A 20,607-nucleotide genomic window follows, 5' to 3' on the forward strand; every position below is an offset into this window, starting at 1 on the left:
GATTACTGCTTTGCACACTCTTGGCATTCTTTTGATGAGCTTCAAGAGGTAGTCACCGGAAATGGTTTTGCAACAGTCTTGAAGGAGTTCCCAGAGATGCTTAGCACTTGTTGGCACTTTTGCCTTCACTCTGCGTTCCAGATCTCCACAAACCATCTCGATTTTGTTCAGGTTTGGTGACTGTGGACGGCAGGTCATCTGGCATAGCACACCATAACCCTCCTTCTTAGTCAAATAGCCCTTACACAGCCTGGAGGTGTGTTTAGGGTCATTATCCTGTTGAAAATAAATGATGGTCCAACTAAACGCAAACCAGATGGAATAGCATGCCGCTGCAAGATGCTGTGGTAGCCATGTTTGTTCAGTATGCCTTCAATTTTGAATAAATCCCCAACAGTGTCACCTGCAAAGCACCCCCACACCATCACACCTTTTCGTCCATGCTTCACGGTGGGAACCAGGCATGTAGAGTCCATCCGTTCACCTTTTCTGCGTTGCACAAAGACGCGGTGGTTGGATCCAAAGATCTCAAATTTTGACTCATCAGACCAAAGCACAGATTCCTCTGGTCTAATGTACATTCCTTGTGTTCTTTAACCCAAACAAGTCTCTTCTGCTTGTTGCCTGTGCTTAGCAGTGGTTTACTAGCAGCTATTTTACCAGGAAGGCCTGCTGCACTAGGTCTCCTCTTAACAGTTGTTCTAGAGATGTGTCTGCTGCTAGAACTCTGTGTGGCATTGACCTGGTCTCTAATCTGAGCTGTTGTTAACCTGCGATTTCTAAGGCTAGTTACTCGGATAAACTTATCCTCCGCAGCAGAGGTGACTCTTGGTCTTCCATTCCTGGGGCGGACCTCATGTGAGCCAGTTTCTTTGTAGCGTTTGTTTTTGCCACTGCACTTGGGGACACATTCAAAGTTTTCCCAATTTTTCGGACTGATTGACCTTCATTTCTTAAAGTAATGATGGCCACTCGATTTTCTTTACTTAGCTGCTTTTTTCTTGCCATAATACAAATTCTAATTTTATTAATATTAGTAGTTATTTAGTAGTTATTTAGAAGTTATTTATTTATAATTATTAGTATTATTAATCCTAATTTATCAGTGTAGGGACCCGCAAGCGTGAGGATCCGTGATGAGGATTGTGGGCTTACGTACATTGGCCAATTTACAAACTAATACCTCACATATATTTTATATGTATTTTTTGCACTTTGATTATGCGGGGTGCAGCCGGGCCTCTTAATACGGCCGTGCATAGTGGAATTTCTGTCCCTTATGTGCTGCAGTGAGTAGTGTCCGAGTAACCCGCCTAATCTAATAGTAAGGGCGTGGTAATAGGTTGCTGGCTGGACACCATGCGCATACAAGTGTGAACAGTGCCCTAAGCGCGCCACTAGTGTGCAATTTACCTTGCACCTGTGAAGTGTCCATCATGTTGAGAGGCTAGTCTGCATCCTGTTTGTGCATTAGATGTGTTGGCCTGGGCTAACTGGACTGGTTGCCCTTTTTAGCAGCTATTTTACCAGGAAGGCCTGCTGCACTAGGTCTCCTCTTAACAGTTGTTCTAGAGATGTGTCTGCTGCTAGAACTCTGTGTGGCATTGACCTGGTCTCTAATCTGAGCTGTTGTTAACGTGCGATTTCTGAGGCTAGTTACTCGGATAAACTTATCCTCCGCAGCAGAGGTGACTCTTGGTCTTCCGTTCCTGGGGCGGACCTCATGTGAGCCAGTTTCTTTGTAGCGTTTGTTTTTGCCACTGCACTTGGGGACACGTTCAAAGATTTCCCAATTTTTCGGACTGATTGACCTTCATTTCTTAAAGTAATGATGGCCACTCGATTTTCTTTACTTAGCTGCTTTTTTCTTGCCATAATACAAATTCTGACAGTCTATTTGGTAGGACTATCAGCTGTGTATCCACCAGACTTCTGCACAACACAACGGATGGTCCCAACCCCATTTATAAGGCAAGAAATCCCACTTATTAAACTTGACAGGGCCCACCTGTGAAGTGAGAGCCATTTCCAGTGACTACCTCTTGAAGCTCATCAAGAGAATGCCAAGAGTGTGCAAAGCAGTAATCAAAGCAAAAGGTGGCTACTTTGAAGAACCTAGAATATAAGACATATTTTCAGTTGTTTCACACTTCTTTGTTAAGTATTTCATTCCACATGTGTTAATTCAAAGTTTTGATGCCTTCAATGTGAATCTACACTCCTCAGAGTCATGAAAATAAAGATAACTCTTTGAATGAGAAGGTGTGTCCAAACCTTTGGTCTGTACTGTGTATGTATATATATATATATATATATATATATATATATATATATATATATATATATATATATATATATATATATATACACATATATATATATATATATATATATATATATATATATATATATATATATATATATATGTATCTATGTATATATATTTTATCAGTTATGAGCTTCAAAAGCTTCCACATATATAAAATCTTAAGTTGTAGTTTAGATAGCATATATATATATATAAATGAAGAATATACATTATTATGTATTATGCATGTATTGCTATTCATTATGCATTTTGCTTCAGCCATTGGCAAGATGTATAGTCACGTTTTATTTTAAAGTCACAGTTCTATATGATTAAACATATATAATGATCTGTCGCTAAAACATAAATATGTGGTATATTAGTCCCATTTACTGGAAACTAAAATAGGCTATACAAAGCAAAGGACAGAGGACAGTAGACAAGGGCTAATACTCACTTATGTTAGTTTAGATAACATTTCTTATCATGTCACAACCTTTCAGCTCTGAAAAATGCACACAAGCAATTCTTAAGGATGAACAAGTTTTCACTAGATGACCTTGAATCCTATCATCATGACACCATTGCCTCAATAAGACCTCAAAAAGCAAAAATGGTGTTGTTTAGTATTACTGAGATAAATCCAATCGACCTGAACAGTTAGATTAAAAAAATCTGATTTAAAGCTCTCAATCTTAAAAGCGTCACACATAACTGGAGCTAAAACTTTTTGTATTTGGACCCTTGTTTATTTCAAGGATACAAAAATATCTGGTACCAAGTCTCATATATAAACATTTCTTCAGCTAAATATTTCAATGTGCAATGCACTGTACAATGGTTCAGTGTTGCCAATCTTTTAGAAATTCCTGGACAGTATGGACTTTTTACACTGTACATAAAAAAATATTGAATATCTGTGACTTTTTTGGTGGTGGAATAGCTTGTACTGATTGAGATTCTACTTATCATCATTTTACATCATTGAATACTGTCAATTAAGGATGTGTGGATCAATCCATAGAGGCTTCACTTTGGGTCATAATTTCCTGAAACTCATAGGTCTTCGCAAGTTTCAGTACTCAACAATAGAGTTGAGCGATGTTCGAATCGAACTGTTCGCCAATTTCAAATTCGAGTAATTTTGGGCGGTGTTCGAGTCGTTCGACGAACTCGAACGATTTGCTTCAAGTTCGGACGTTCGAGTTACCGTTCGATAACGGTTCGATCGCCAAAAGCGTAGCTAGTTACTAGATGGCTTTTCACTGTAATACTGTCAGTCACTGTTAATAATGATATTATCAAAATTCAGCGTATAGTGTGCGGTTGGACAGGGTTTAGATCAGTGCTGCTGAGTGCTGAAAGAATGGCGATCGCCATTTTTTTTTTCCTAACCGCGTGTACAGTGGGGCGGGCCAGGCTGTCAGCCAATCACAGACACACATATAGCAAAGTGGATTTTTGCCAGACTTGCAAGGGCATGTGTCATTGGCTGTGCATGTCACATGCCCTTGCCCTATAAGACCCGGCCATTTTCCCCATCGCCGCCATTATCTATCTGCTGCGGGTGTGTGACAGTCACCGCTCCTGCTGCTGCTGCTGTGTGCGCTATAGACTATTTATAAAGTGCAATATGCACATTGATTTAGGGATTAGGGACTACTTGTGATTTCAGCCCTTTTCAGGGCTACATTACATCAGTTCATACCCATTTTTGCTAGGCAGGTCTGTGCCAGCGCTGTGCAAGGGTTTATCACAGCGTCTGTCTAAATCAGCTTAGGCAATTCCTTGGGGCATAGTTTCATTATCAGGGATAGTAAGTGAGGGTTCCTCTGCTGACAAGAAAGCTACACCACCTCTGCATTGTACACCACCTCTCCATTTTTGCTACACCATTTTAAGTGCAAAAAGTGCCGGCAGTTTTAGGGGCATAGTTTCATTGTGTGGGATAGTAAGTGAGGGATCCTCTGCTGACAACAAAGCTACACCACCTCTGTATTGTACACCACCTCTCCATTTTTGCTACGCCATTTTAAGTGCAAAAAGTGCAGGCAGTTTTAGGGGCAAAGTTTCATTGTCTAGGATAGTAAGTGAGGATTCCTCTGCTGACAAGAAAGCTACACCACCTTTGCATTGTACACCAGCTCTCCATTTTTGCGACACCATTTTAAGTGCAAAAAGTGCCGGCAGTTTTAGGGGCATAGTTTCATTGTGTGGGGTAGTAAGTGAGGGATCCTCTGCTGACAACAAAGCTACACCACCTCTGTATTGTACACCACCTCTCCATTTTTGCTACGCCATTTTAAGTGCAAAAAGTGCAGGCAATTCTTTGGGGCATAGTTTCATTATCAGGGATAGTAAGTGAGGGTTCCTCTGCTGACAAGAAAGCTACACCACCTCTGCATTGTACACCACCTCTCCATTTTTGCTACACCATTTTAAGTGCAAAAAGTGCCGGCAGTTTTAGGGGCATAGTTTCATTGTGTGGGGTAGTAAGTGAGGGATCCTCTGCTGACAACAAAGCTACACCACCTCTGTATTGTACACCACCTCTCCATTTTTGCTACGCCATTTTAAGTGCAAAAAGTGCAGGCAGTTTTAGGGGCAAAGTTTAATTGTCTAGGATAGTAAGTGAGGATTCCTCTGCTGACAAGAAAGCTACACCACCTTTGCATTGTACACCAGCTCTCCATTTTTGCTACACCATTTTAAGTGCAAAAAGTGCAGGCAATTCCTTGGGGCATACATTCATTGTCAGGGATAGTAAGTGAGAGTTCCTCTGCTGACAAGAAAGTTACACCACCTCTGCATTGTACACCACCTCTCCATTTTTGCTACACTATTTTAAGTGCAACAAACAGTGTCCAATTTGTTCACAAACAAAATATGTGGCAAAAGGCCAGATGCTGGTGGAAAGGGGAACAGGCGTGTTGGAAACGGAAAAAAAGTTTGTGTCCTTGGGGTAGGTGGTAAAGCAACAGTAACATCTGCTGAAGAAAGGCCATCTTCCAGCAAAAGTAAGATGTCTACTACTTTCCGTAGACAATGTGATATGATCCTTTTTTACAGAAACGACCATTGCTACCAAACGTAGATGAGGCACAAAAACAGCAGATGCTTGAATGGATCTCAAGTGCTCCATCAATTGGCCTCTCCTCCACCTCTACTTCAGCATCCCAAAGACTCCAGTCCTCTGAGTTGACACCTCAATCGCTCTTGCTTTCTACCAGCTCTCAAGTCTCCCCCTGCCCTGCAGAGTATGGGGTAACACAGATGGTTGAGTCTGCAGAGCTGTTCAGTCACTCTATAGCCTGGGAATCAGAGGTCTGCTTCTCCAGACAAGGAAATGATCTGCAGTGATGCCCAGAAGCTTTGTGAGTCAGATTCAGGCCCAAATTAAGAAGGTTCTGAGCATAATGTAGACCCTCATTCCCAAACTGTAACTCCTCTTGGTGGAGACAATGAGGAACATGCTGATGATGATTAGACTCAGATACCTGATTAGAATGACAACTTAACTATTCGGTCAGGGCTGGAAGAGGTTAGCTCTGAGGACGAGGGAAGTGCAAACACACAAAGTGATGATGAGGTATAGATCCCACTTACTGTCAACCAACAGTCAGTAACTCGATGAGGTCAGCAGAGGCGGTGTAAGAGGATGCGACTGATGACGAGGTTAGCTTGCGCCTTCTTGGACAGAGACGGAGTACTGGAAGCACGTCAATAACTGCATCCTCAGCCACAACTGTGCATCTGAGCACAAGTCGGCATGGCTCTGCAGGTCGCATGGGCTCTAAGCCTTGCCTAGCCTGGTCTTTTTTTGACATCGCAAAGGATCTCCCAACTCATGTCTTCTGTAAGATTTGTCGCTAATCTTTAAGTAGAGGCCAAAACCTCACTAGTTTGACTACTTCGTCCATGAACGGTCACATGGATATGAAGCATAAGTCGCAGTGGGAAGCTCACTGTGCTACAATGTGGCCTAGTGGAGCAGGCCAACCACCGTCTGCCCCTTCAAGTGCATCCACACACTCTTCATCCTCTATGACTGTGGGGACAGCTGTCTCACATGTTTTTCTATGCAGACCTTCCACTTCTTTAACCGCAAAAGGCAGTTTGCTTGGTAGGTCATCAGTTGTTTAGGAAGTGGAAACAGCTGCTGTGTTGAGCTCTCTCAGACATCGAGAGCACCACCTTTGGATGAAGGCAACATTATGTCTCCGTCTGCACTTTCCTCAAAGACCAGCAGTTTTCCAGGGACACCCTACTCAACGCCGTCTCAGCACAGCAGCCAGCCCTCGATCTCTCAGATGTGGACAAGTAAAAGACCATTTCCTCCTAGCCATGACAAAGCTAAGTGGTTGACTTTCAACATCTGCAAGCTGTTGGCTACAGAAATGCTGCCTTTCCGCCTGGTGGACACAGAGGATTTTCGAGACCTTATGTTCATCGCAGTGCCCCAGTACCAGATGCCCAGTCTCCACTACTTCTCCAAGAAAGGTGTGCCTGCGCTACACCAGCATGTCGCACACAATATCACCACTTCTTTGAGAAACTCTGTGTGTGACAGGGTGCATTTCACCACAGAAACTTGGACCAGTAAGCATGGACAGGGGCGTTACATGTCACTGACTGGGCATTTAGTAACTATGGTGAGAGATGGAGAAGGGTCTGCTGTACATGTCTTGCCGTCCCCACGAGTTGAGCGTCAATCCTCTGTATGTAGAAGTTCCTCAACTGCTTCTGCCTCTTCCACCTCATCTGAGTCCTCCACCTCCGCTCAAAGCCTGTCTGTTCAGGACACCCGCATTGTAACTGTGCACAAGGAATCCCGCAGACCTTCTTACTATGCTGGCAGCAGAGCTCAACGGCATCAGGTGGTCTTTATGTTGAAATGTCTGGGAAATGTGAGTCACACAGCTGAGGAATTGTGGTCAGCTCTGGAGACCGAGTTTCAGCAATGGTTATCTCCACTCAACCTGCAGCCAGGGAAGGCCGTGTGCGACAATGCTGCAAACCTGGGTGCGGCCCTTCGCCGGTGCAAGGTGGCACAAGTGCCTTATATGGCTCACGTGTTGAACCTTGTTGTCCATCAATTTTTAACCCACTATCCCGGCCTAGATGACCTTCTGCACAGGGCACGGTCACTATGTGCTCAATTTCGCCGTTCACACGGCGCAGCTGAACGACTTGCATCTCTCCAAGAGTTTTTCAGCCTGCTGGTTCACTGCCTGAAATGCGATGTGTCGACATGCTGGAATTCGACTCTCCACATGTTGCAGCAACTGTGGCAGCACCACCAAGCCCTGGTGCAATACGTTATGACATATAGCCTGGGCCAACGAGATGCAGAGGTGAGGCAGATCAAGCTGCTGGAGTGGTCTCAGATCAAGGAGCTATGCACCCTTCTGCACAGTTTTGACATGGCGACGAAGATGTTTAGCATTGAAAATGCCATTATCAGCATGACAGTCATTTACATACTGGAGCACACTCTAAACAGTATTCGGAGTCAGGTGGTGGGACAAGAGGAAGGGGAGGAAGTACAGGAGGATTCATATGCGGAAGGGATACCAAGATCTCCAAGGTCCAGACGTTCAGCATCACCAAATGGCAGGCATGGGACGGTGGGGGAGAGGGATTAACAAGGGCGCATGGTAGCAGCCAAACTGTTGAGGAAGGTGCAGGAGCCAAGGAAGAAATGGAGGACGAACTGGCAATGGGCATGGAAGACTCAGCAGCTGAGGGATACCTTTATCACATTTCTGTTGTTCGAGGTTGGGGGGGAGAGGTCAGAGGAAGGAAGCATGATTCTCACCTCGCCGCCACAAACACAGCAAGGACTTGCTCCTCCTGGATGCGCAAGACACATGAGCTCCTTCTTGCTGCACTACCTACAACATGACCCTCGGATTGTCATAATTAGAAGTAATGCTGACTACTGGGTTGCCAAACTCTTAGCTCCCCGGTACAAGTCAAAATTTGCCGAAATAATTCCAGCGATAGAAAGGGACGCAAGTATGCAGGAGTATCAGAAGAAGCTGTTATGCAATCTTAGCTCGGCTTTTCCACTAAACACCAGTGGTGCACAAAGGGAATCTCACAGTTCTAACTTGCCAACCATGGGACTGTGTAGTCATCATCAGTCAAACTGTACCAGCAACACCGTATCTGGTGGTAACAGCAATTTTATGGAATCGTTTCATTAATTTTTTAGACCATCCTTTGCAAGACCACAAGATACAAGAAGGCTGACACATAGTCTATGCCTGGAAAAGATGATACAGGAGTATCTCCAAGGGAATATCGATGCCATGACTCTGCAACTGGAGCCTTGCTCATTTTGGGCTTCAAATCTGGAAAAATGGCCTGAGCTCGCCACTTACGCCTTGGAGATCTTGTCGTGTCCCGCAGCCAGCATTCTGTTGGAACTTGTCTTCAGTGCTGCTGGGTGTGTGCTGACAGATAAGCGCACGTGTCTGTCCAGTGACAATGTGGACAGACTAACGTTCATCAAGTTGAACAAGGCATGGATCTGCAAGGACTTTTCTACCCCTGTGTCATCCTGGGAGAGTAAAGGCTTGTGGATTTTGATTGTGCTTCATGCAAATCAACATGTCAAGTTTGCAACTGGGGGACAACTGATACCACTTAAGTGGTGTCTTTGGCCCAGTTTTTGGAAAAAAGGGAGACTTTGGTTGGAGTCCCCTTGCTATGTTTTAGATGATCGTTCATCACGAAGAACAAGTCATTGATCAGCAAGGGCTTTTCTACCCCTGTGTCATCCTGGGGAGAGTAAAGGCTTGTGGATTTTGATTATGCTTCATGCAAAGCAACATGTCAAGTTTGAAACTGGGGGACAACTGGTTCCACTTGAGTGGTGTCTGTGGCCCAATTTTTGGAAAATAAGGGAGACTCTGGTTGGAGTCCCCTTTTTGTTTTTTTTAAATGTTCCAAGATGAAGAAGTCATGGATCTGCCAGGACTTTTCTACCCCTGTGTCATCCTGGGAGAGTAAAGGCTTGTGGATTTTGATTGTGTTTCATGCAAATCAATGCAACTGGGGAACAACTGATGCCACTTAAGTGGTGTCTGTGGCTCAATTTGTAGAAAAAAGGGAGACTCTGGTTGGAGTCCACTTGCTGTGTTTTATATGATTTTAGAAGGGCATAACATGCCTCTATCTGTGTCTCCTCCTGCTTTTACTCGTCCAGCTCTTTTGTTTTCACATGAGTATATGTACTTGTCACTTTTCCATGTGTTTGTGGTGTCTTCTGAGTTGTTTGTCACCTTTTGGACACCTTAGAAGGTGTTTTCTATGTGTTTGTATGTGTTTGTGTTTGCCTGCCATTGTTTTCAATGGGGTTCAAAGATGTTCGTTCAACGTTCATCGAACATTCACCGAACACACCCGCCGTTCGACGAATCGAATGCGAGGACTAGGGGGGTGGCTCATCTCTACTCAACAATTTAATTAACAAAGATCATGGAAAAAATTAATAACTAAATAAAAATGACTCTCCATTTCATAAACTGCTGAAGACTCAGAGAATGGGCTAATTATGTTAACACATTTCCTTACTGCTTTTATGTCAATAAGGAATATCTGGCCACTTGTGTGATGCTGAACTATTCTTACCTATGCCAGATGTATTGTTCCTTTGTTTGGTGAGTTAAGAGACACGTGTCATTGTTAAATGTGGGACTTGCCAGTGCACTTTTTGTATCCTAACTTGTGGAATGCATGCTAATTGTGTGTGGCTTGCTTCAGCCTCTGCAGTGTACTAGTCTGGGACATCTGGAGGACAATTGAACTAACAAAGAATGAATGAACAGCCATGATTATCTTCCCCCAATTCTGTTGGACACAATGCACTGAAATGGGAGCTGAGAGATGCAAAGTTGTGTCTCCTATCATTGAGGATTCTACAGGACATCAGCCTAGGGACCATGATTCCAGCTGGTGAATTACAGAACTGTTCCACTATCCAACTCTGAGTCAACAATTTCATTTGGATAACCCAGTTAGGGACTATCTGGTTACCTGGCCACATACCTCACTGTACTCAGTCAGCTTCCTAAATTTGCCGCTATCTCCTCTCAGTGGGTGCTTTCTAAAAGTGGGGTACTGCCGGCTGGGGTAGTGGGATCCCAGATGCCCTGAAGATGAGTAGGTTCTAAATCAAAGTGAGCCAGAGGAAGGGTGAGGGTCTCTTGCATCCTCTTCTGTCCTTGCTGGAAATGTACTATATGCTGTTGTCTGTTGGGAACCCAAAGAAATTCTTACCAGAGTATGGTAACCTCATTTTATGATGTATGCATAGTTTTTTGCCCACAGGAAGAGTACGGGACTTTAGTTAGATGAGTGCTGGTCCATGCGATCTTTCTTAAGTCCGCCAGGCCAGCAAACGAGAGCACCCTTGACCCTTGTGTCTTCAAATGCTCCATCCTAATTCTTTACTGTGTGACTATGCAATGTCAATACAGAGCCATGCCAGCCACATATCTCTGGTCTTCTCACTGAATTACATAGTGCTAGAAGGAACTGAATCTGGCACAAGAATTCTATTGAGATTACAGAAACAGGAAACAGCGTCCCAAAATAAAGCTAATTTTTCCAAATGTTGATGACAAGCCATTGCTTGTTCACTTTGAAAATAGCTAACTTTTATTTGCTCCTTAGAAAAAGGGATATTTTTTTCTGCATGATATAAAGTTTTTATTGTTGGTTATTCATTTTGTAAATAAAAAAAATCAAAAACCTGTTTAAGAACCTAAAAAAGATACTTTTTCACATCTTGCTGGGAAGCCATTACTTCTTTACGTTGAAAACAGTATACGTGCTTTGTCTTTCTAAATAAAAGGATAATTTTTAAAAGATTTGTGAAAAATATATCACTTCCTAATTTAGTAAAAAATAAAGCTTTTAAAATTACCCAAACTGGAATAGTTTTTTGAACCCCCCCAGGGCTTTGCTAGAATCAGAAAAGATGAGGGACTCAAGCCTCAAGGCATATATTTTCCAGCCCACCAAATAAAAAATGTAAAACAACAACATAACTTTCTGGCTACAAATAATGTAGTAGACATGTAGATTAGGGATGAGTGAACCCAAATTGTAAGGTACGAGATCCGTATCAAACACCATGTGTTCGATGCTGAACAAAGAAAACAGACTTTTGAATGTGCGTCCTGTTCCTGTTCAGGTTTCTCACCCGGACAAAGCATATTGAAAGGTAGCAGTGCAGCCAATAAGCAATCTTTTAGGCTGTCGGCACTTTTGGAGTCATTGCAGCCATGCCAATTATTGGCATGGCTGTGATTGGCCAGTAAAATCACTGTAAAACTAGCAAAAAAAAATTATGTCGGCTACAAATAGAAGTTAAATGGTTGTAAGAGCAGGACGATCACATTACAGTCAGACTCTCTTCCAGGTCCACTAATTAATGAATATTCACAGATTCCTCACCCACCCTCTGTGCCAGTGTCTGTGATTGGTTGTAGACTGCTATACACACCTCCTACCCTATGCCCGTATCTGTGATTGGTTGCAGTAAGTTTGCTGTGTAGTAGTGTAAAAATAAATTAAAAAAAAGTATGGAAAATGATGTAGGCTCCCATCTTATTTTGATAGCCAGCGCAGGTAATACAACAGCAGCATGCTTCAGCCCCATCTGTGAGCTTTACCATGTCTGGATATCAAAATAGAGGGGAAAAAAATATGTAGGGTCCTCCAATTTTTAATATCCAGTCATAGTAAAGCGGACAGGTGGGTTCTGTTATTACCTGAATGGGAGGAGACATAGATATTGGCTCCTTCCAATCTAAAAATACCAGTCTATGGCTGCCCAGAATTGTTGCATCTATAAGATGCAACAATTCTGGGCTTTACTAGGCTTATTCAGATTGCCCTGGTGCAGTGGTAATCTCTGTAATATAAGGGGATAATGGCAGCTGTTATTTGTCAGCTGCCATCAAGCCCTAGATTAGAAATGGAAGACATTTGTGAGACCCACTATTACTAGTCCTCTAAGTGAAAATAAATAAAATACAACACCAAAAAAAACATCTATATGAAGTCCCATGATGATCCTCAGCTCTGCTACATCTGGAGCCTGGAGAGAGGGAGAACATGTCTGCTCTCCGCAGGATCTGGGAAAAACTGACAGCAACAGTTTGAGCCCGGCTGTGGGAAGGTGATGTCGCACAGTTCACCTAAGATCCCATCCGGGCTCCTCTGCTGCTCTCAGTCAAAGTGCTGCTGGATTGTTCGATTGCGGGTCAAGACTCACAGCCAGTTCACCATCAGCTGTCATTGTTTCCTAGAGCCTGGGGAGAGCAGACATGTTTTCATTCTCTCCAGGCTCCAGATGTAGCAGTGGGAGGATCATCGTAGGACTTTGTATGGATTACATCAGACCTGCAAGGGTGTTTTGGGGGTTAATAAAGGGGTGAAAGAGGGTGTGTGTATTTTATTTCAAGTAATGGATTTTTTCGGTGTTTGGGATTTATTTCTTTTCACGTACATGGTTGGTAATGAGGGAGTCTCACAGACCACTCCAATTACCAATCTAGGGCTTGATGGCACCTGATAAGTCACAGCTGTCATTAATACTTTTTGCTGCCCCAATTGTCACCATATCAGGGCAATCAGGATGAGCTGGGTAAAGTCCGGAATTGTTGCATTTAATAGATGCAATAATTCTGGGTAGCTACAGATGGTATTTTTATGCTGGGGGCCAATAAGCATGGCTCCTCCCATCCTGATAATACCAGCCCCACCAGTCTGCTTTACAGTGGCTGGATATCAAAAATGGACCCTATATCTTTCTTTTCCCTTTATTTTGATATCCAGCCATGGTAACTCGAACAGGTGGCTGCTGCTGCATGACACTGCTGTTTTTACCAGCGGTGGCTATCAAAATATGGTCTACATCATTTTTGTATTAGTTTTTTTTTCTTTATTTCTTTTTACACTACGATACATCAAATTGACTGCAATTAATCACAGATGCAGACACAGGGTGGGGGGTGTTTAGCAGTCTGCAAACCAATCACAGACACTAGCACAGATGGTGGTTGGAATAAGCAGTGAATATTCATGAGCCTTAGTTAGCAGGCCCGGAAGAGAGTCTTATCCTCTGGGAAACACCAGAAAACAGTTATGTATAACTATCCTGCTCTTACTACCATTTAACTTCCATTTGCAGCCCCCTAACACTTACTATGGCCATTTCATAGCTCCAAAAGTTTTGACCCCATTGACTCATATGGAATTTATTGTTCTGGTTAAGTGCAGCATCAAATTTGCTCGCCGATCTGGATTTTTATTTCCCGTGCTGGATTATCCACAACTTTGCTCATCACTAGTCTCATTCCCATTAACTTTTTTGGGATTCGTTGTTCGTGGTCAAGTTCAGGGTCAAGTTCGATTGCAACACCCTGTTTTTTTTCCAAGCACCTTCCTGTCAGCCCTACAAGACCCCCTTGTTCTCATCTCTCCCCTCCTCCCTGTCCTGACTGTTAGGCTAGTAGTGACATTACAAGAAGGAGGGGGCTCTTGTGTATGAATAGCAGCGACATGTAGAAAGGGGTGCTCTTCTCTCCCATTTCCTTAAGGCTGGCTGCAATGTTGTACCCCACAGACTTGGTCCCACCATCTTCTGCTATCGATCCAAGCTCTACCAACTCCATTCTCTTAAAGGGGCAGCAACTATATGATCACTAAGGTTGGGCAACCTAACAAGTCTCACTAAAGTCTCTAATTATATCAGTGGCTGTCAACAATCAGTTCAGAAGTAACTGGGGCCTCATTTATAAGAATTGCCTCACAGTAAGATCATTCTGGCTGCCTGTAGCAATCAAAGTGCAATTTTAAACATTGAAGCTGCTGAGGTAAACTGAAAGCAGACCTCTGATTGGTTCCTATGGTCAACTAAAACAGTCTGTCGATGAGACAATTTTCATAACTGAGATTTTAGATCCTTCTGGACACACATCTTCTGCTTTATACTGGGCATGCAAAGGTTTGGGCACCCCTGGTGAAAATTACTGTTATTGTGAACAGTTATGGAAGTTGAAGATTAAATGATCTTTTAAAGTTAACACATTTTCTTTGAATTTTAGGGAAAAAAAATATTTTTATCTTTTACATTTTAAAATGAACAAAAAAAGTACAGTTGACCAATGCAAAAGTTTGGGCACCCTGCATGGTTAGTACCTAGTAACACGTCTTTGGCAAGTATCAAAACTTGTAAATGCTTTTTGAAGCCAGCCAAGAGACTTTCAATTCTTGTTTGAGGGATTTTCATCCATTTTTTTCTTGGAATAGTCTTCCAGTTCTGTGGGATTCCTGGGTCTTCTTGCATGCATTACTTTTTTAAGGTCTAGCATGCGCCTTTTGAGGTAGTCTATTGTGGATTTTGATATGTGTTTAGGTTCATTATTAGGGATGATCGAATACCAAAATATCCACTTTGACGAATATCCAACGCGCAATGTAAGTCTATGGGAAACTCGAATAATTTCATGTTTGACCTAACGGCGAGCTGTGGTGACTGAGGAAAAGGCGGAAATGGATGTGAAAAGGCAGAAACAATATGGGCACAGCCTGTAGAAGGTGTGTGACTGCATTTCTGGTGTTTTGGAATAACGTGCTCAGAGCAGCACGCGGCTTGAACAGCTCTCAAACCAAATTGCTTTTGTTGACAAACAGAATGCAGGTCTTTCGGTCTTTCCCGCTCCCCCCCTCTCTCATACTCACCAATCACTGACCAATCACCGGCGCAGCACTGCACAGCTGTCACACTGCTCTGGCGGCTTCTCCAGCTTCTGAAAATGCCGTCTGCTTATTATTCCATCCCGTATTGACTGCTTCCCCCACCCACCGGCGCCTATGATTGGTTGCATTCAGACGCGCCCAAAAGCTGAGTGACAGCTGTCTCACTGCAACCAATCACAGCCACCGGTGGGTGGGTCTATGTAGTGCAGTAAAATAAATAAAATAAATAATTAAAACAATGCCCCCTAATTTTGATACAAGCCAAAGTAAAGCCATACGGCTGAAGGCTGGTATTCTCAGGATAGGGAGCCCCACGTTATGGGGAGCCCCCAGCCTATAAATATCTGCCAGCAGCTGCCCGGAATTGCCACATCCATTAGATGCTACAGTCCCGGGACTCTACCCGGCTCATCCAGAATTGCCCTGCAGTGGCAATCGGGGTAATAAGGAGTTAATGGCAGCCCATAGCTGCCCCTAAGTCCTAGGTTAATCATGGCAGGCATCTATGAGACACACCCAATTATTAACCTGTAAGTGAAAATAAATAAACACATACACCCGAAAAAGTCCTTTATTTGGAATAAAAGACAAAAAAACACCCTCTTTCACCACTTTATTAAAATCCCCAAATACCCCTCCAGGTCCAGCGTAATCTACATGAGGTCCCACAACGCATCCAGCTCTGCTACATGAAACTGACAGGAGCAGCTGTAGAACACCGCCGCTCACTGAGAGCTCCACGCAGCAACTGAAGTGAGCCACGTGATCAGCAGTGACGTCACTCAGGTTACCTGAGGCCACACCTCTCAGGTGGAGGACTGCAGCTGGTCGCAGGTAACCTGAGTGATGGCACCATTAATCGCACGGCTCACTTCAGTCACTCTGGGGATTTGCGGTCACCGGTGAGTCCTTCACCTGTGATCACAAATCAGGCCACGGCACACAGACAGAGCTGCGTGATGACAATGAAGTCGAGTGACATTTTGCTTTTTTCTTATAGCCTTCTCCTGCTTTGTAGGCCTCCATCATTTTCATTTTCACAGTGCGAGGCAGCTGAACACACAAATCTTCAAAGGTGCTCAAATTTTTGAATAGCCCCATTTTCTTTTTTGTAATGTTAAAAATATAAAAGATTAAAATATTTGTTTGCCTTAAATAAAAAGGAAAAGTGTAAGATTCAACTTCATCTTCAAGTTGCTTAACTGCTCCCAATAGCGGTAATTTTGACCAGGGGTGCACAATCGTTTGCACACCACTGTATACATACATTCATCTTTTACATCTTTGATCAGTGTGAAGTGATTACTAAGGGTCATAATACTAAGGACTGCTTTTTGTTTGCCTGAATGTTGAGACAAATTTGTAAAAAATATGCAACTATTGCCAAACTAACAAAAAAAAAAAGTTGAAAAAATTAAATTATGAAGATGTCAAGTTCAGGATCAAACTAAAAATGTAACATTAACAAGCATAACCAGCAATTTAACATATCATTTTACGAGAGCGATTACACAGGTATTTTGCTAGTAACCTATCATATGCCATTAATACATTTACAATGTGCCTATAAGAACTGTTGGCTTGCTGGGATTTTTGTAAAATTTGGTGAATTAAAAAGGGAACATCATGTTGGCCATAATATGTGAGACAAGAATATTTACATTTTGGGAATAGTTACTAAATAGACTCACATTGTGCTACTGGGATAGTTAACAGTTGTTAAATATAAGTTTTGTTAATCTGTTGTTCCAGGTCACATGTACAGCAATATCTGAAGGTGGCTATGAATGAAAACTATTTGTTTCCATATCTGATATTAAAAAATTAAGAACATATATGAGGTGATATATTTTATATTCATTATTGGACCAAGATATATCAAGGTGCTTACATTGCCACTAAACCTTGTTCATTTACAATATATAGGTAAAGTTAGCTGTAAATATTGTCCTCATTTGTGACATGCATTCAGATGTTAAATTAGCACTCCCATCAAATTTTTTCTTCTCTTAAAATACTGCAATCATAACATTATATAGCACTGTGTAAATACAATTGCTCATTTTGCTTTTCTATCCAATTAATTCTTCTCTTTTTCACTAGGTCTAGGATATCACTTCATTAAAACAGACAAGTTGAATCCTAAGTGTTATGAGAAACAGAAAGTCTCTTTTCAATGCCCATGCATCAATCATTTCCAGTAAGCAACAACAGGTATATTAAAGGTACTGCGTAACCGAATAGAATTATCCACATTTATATGGCAATGAAAGTGTCAAAAACTAAGGCACAAAAACATTTTATTATTAGAAATGCACTTGTGTGTACCTAGATAAAATCACTCAAAACCAATAACAAACTGGAAACCAAAAGGCCACACTCCTGAATAGGCATATAATAGGTCAAATTAAAAACCTAATATGCAAATCCCCATATACAATATATAAAGCATAATATGCCAAAATTTATAATCACATGCAGAGTATAGAAATACATGAAGGACCATCGATAGAGCCCTCAATGTGGGGGGATAGGGAAAATAGTAAGACATAGGGTCCAGTGAAAAAAGCTGATGATCTAATAAAATGGGAGATAATAGGTTAAAGGAGTGGGCACACAAGGCCCCATGCATTACTCCACACAGTGTGGCTTCCACATGGGAATAACACGTGCCAGGGACTTTGCAATGATGACTAATGCAGAGAATAGAGGCTTCTTGTTTTTATATAGAGCTTAGAAGGATTCAGGTAGTCTGTTTTGGATCATGTGATGTCATAGAGAAGAGAAGAATTAACTAGGTAGAAGGCCAAAAATATGATGGTTGCAATATATTAGAAAGATAATAACGTTGATGTTAGTGCTTCTTTAAATACATCCTTTCATTTCTTGATATTATAGTTGGGAAATGTAAAAGCAGATTTTAAAAGAAACACAGAATAAATTGTATCTAAAGATACTGTGTGATATGCAACTCATAGCGTATACAAATGGATCCCTACTAGTATTGCTGTAATGGATAAACTGAACTTAATCGTACATTACCAGCTGTGTTTAACTTTAGAAATTTTTGAATAAAACAAAGTGACTGTACGCCATTACAATTTTGACATATTCTTTTTTTGACCTGCTGTTTTCAATCAGTGACGCTGTCTCAGGAAAATCCTGACTTAGGAAGTATTGATATTCAAAAGTTCTGTTTTGTGGAAAGTTTGTCCTTCTTTGCTTTCTTGTTAATATTGGTGTTTTAAGTAGCAATATCTGCTATATAATTGCTACACATTTCTTAGTTGAATAAAAGGTGTAATGTTTCATGACATTGTGGTTTACAAAATATATCAGGGACATAGAAAATAGCATTATAATTGTGAGAAATGATCTAGTTTCTCATTGAAGGAGTTTAAGCACATAACATTTATTGGTGAACAAGAGCCTTTAGGGATTGCACGCTTTGTACAATCACTTCTCTCATTTAACGTCCCCTGACATTGACTTGATAATAGGAGTTCCTGCTCTCAGGGAGTTTTTGCAATAAGCTGTTATATCTGTGGATCTAACCTTTATCTCTTCTGTGAAATGATATAGGATAAATTAAGAGTCATATACTTTCATTGAAGAATGAGTGGTCTTTGTAACACACACAAACACTCTTTGTAGTAACTTCTCCTTCTTGCTTAAGAGATGGGTCCCAAATGGGAAATAACCCTCTACTACATCATGCGTTCTAACAGCCCTTGTTGTTCTTATGATGGCGTTAGACTAGTCATAGATGTTGGTTCTTTAAAACATTTTTTGACAGAACTCTTTCATAAAACTGTTTGCGCAATTCATCGGTCCAAACATTTTTTTAAAATTTTGGCTATTTTTTATGCCAGAATACTTAAATGTGAACTGAGCTGAGCCAAGAGGAGGCATGACAAAATAATTGCTTTATAGACCAGAAAAGTGAGATAAATCAAAACAAAAATGAATTTGGTGCATACATGGTGCTCCAGCATACTGTTTATGAAGACTGGAGTACAAACTACCAGTCATAATGAATCAAGGCCATTACTCCTCCTATACACACAAGGTGAACACTGACTGAACTCAACGATATTGATAGGTTTTTTTTAATGCCTATCAGGGCCCTGGGCAGATGACTGTAATGGAAGTAAAGGATCTGGCTTGTCCCATTTTCAACTGCTAATTTTTTGTTCTCATGGTGATGGTTTATTGAGGGGCAGAGAGAGCTCAGGACTAGTCAGGAGATTGAGCTCTCTTCAATATAACAGAAACGGAAAGGTAGCTGCAGGAAAAAAAATGGCCAAACCATTGTTCAGCCTAGAGTTATCTAATGTATGTATGAGGGGGCCTTAGTTTTTTATATGATTAAAAAACAGAAGTGAATCTGCACCAAAGATGAAATCAACCACTATCAATCTTGATTGAGTGAGTGGTGTGTTCACTGTACCTCGCACAGCTATGGTGCTCAACCCTCTTAACAGTTCAAAAGGAGAAGTAAAAAATGAGGGTGGCCCTCACTAATGCATAAAACACGATTTATTTCTTCATCACATAAAAAGTGGAGGTAAACATGGGGATGCAGGCGATACCTAGATGACGGCCATTTTGCACTGGAATGTGCTTCAACAGATCCTGACCAGTAAGGACCTGTTGAAGCACATCCTAGTGCAAAACAGCTGTCATCTCTATGTCATCCACATGTTTCTGTTCACTTGCACTTTTTTATCTGATTTATAAATAAAAAAGATATACATAAGTAAGTGCCTGACAACCTCTTTTTTTACTTCTCCATATGGACCTTTTTTTGTTTTCTTTTATAAGTACAATGCTGTTTGATAATAATTTGAAATAACATCACCTGTGTATTTTATAAAGTGATCCTCTTTTAATGTTTTAGTGTTTACTGTATCAAGAATAACAGTTGCACTCATGTAGAGGGAATTAGAAAAAACAAAAAATGCATATGGTGAACATTAGAATGTGACTATGCATTACTGCAAAGAAAACATGAAAAATAATTTGGGGAAAAAAAGGAGTTATTTTGTAAATAAAATTGGCCAAATTTACTTGATCCCAGTTACCACGCCAAGGTATAATTCTCAACTGGGTCCTAATCTAAATTTCTGCCTCTTTTCGTGTCATTCCAGACCTCTTTATAAGGGCTAGAGAAGAACCTGAAAAAGAATACATTGGCATTCTTGTATTTCGTATTATGGAGTCATGCCCTTTCAAGTAGTGTTGAGCAGATCCGGATCCGCAAAATCCGGATCCGCACGGTTTGAGAGCCCGATCCGAGTCCGACCACTACCCGGGATTCGGGGTGCACGATCCGGATCCGTTTTTGTTTTTTGTTTTTTTTTCTCTCTCTCTCTCTTTCTCTCTCTCGTCCCAGATCCGGCTCCCCATTGATTTACATGGCCGCGGATTCCGGATCGATTCCGGACTTCTGCGGCAACCCGATCCGGATCCGCCGGACCCAGATTATGGCCGATCCGCTCAACTCTACTTTCAAGCAA

The 20,607-nt window shown here is 41.7% G+C and overlaps 1 protein-coding gene across 1 annotated transcript in view; it reads right to left on the bottom strand.

Moving 5' to 3' along the window:
• LOC142243062 (cadherin-19-like) overlaps positions 1 to 20,607 on the bottom strand; it is a 409,385-nt gene that overhangs the window by 211,876 nt on the left and 176,902 nt on the right. The gene's annotated exons all lie outside the window — the stretch shown is intronic.

Source organism: Anomaloglossus baeobatrachus, chromosome 6 (genome assembly GCF_048569485.1).
Source record: "Anomaloglossus baeobatrachus isolate aAnoBae1 chromosome 6, aAnoBae1.hap1, whole genome shotgun sequence".
NCBI lineage: Eukaryota > Metazoa > Chordata > Amphibia > Anura > Aromobatidae > Anomaloglossus > Anomaloglossus baeobatrachus.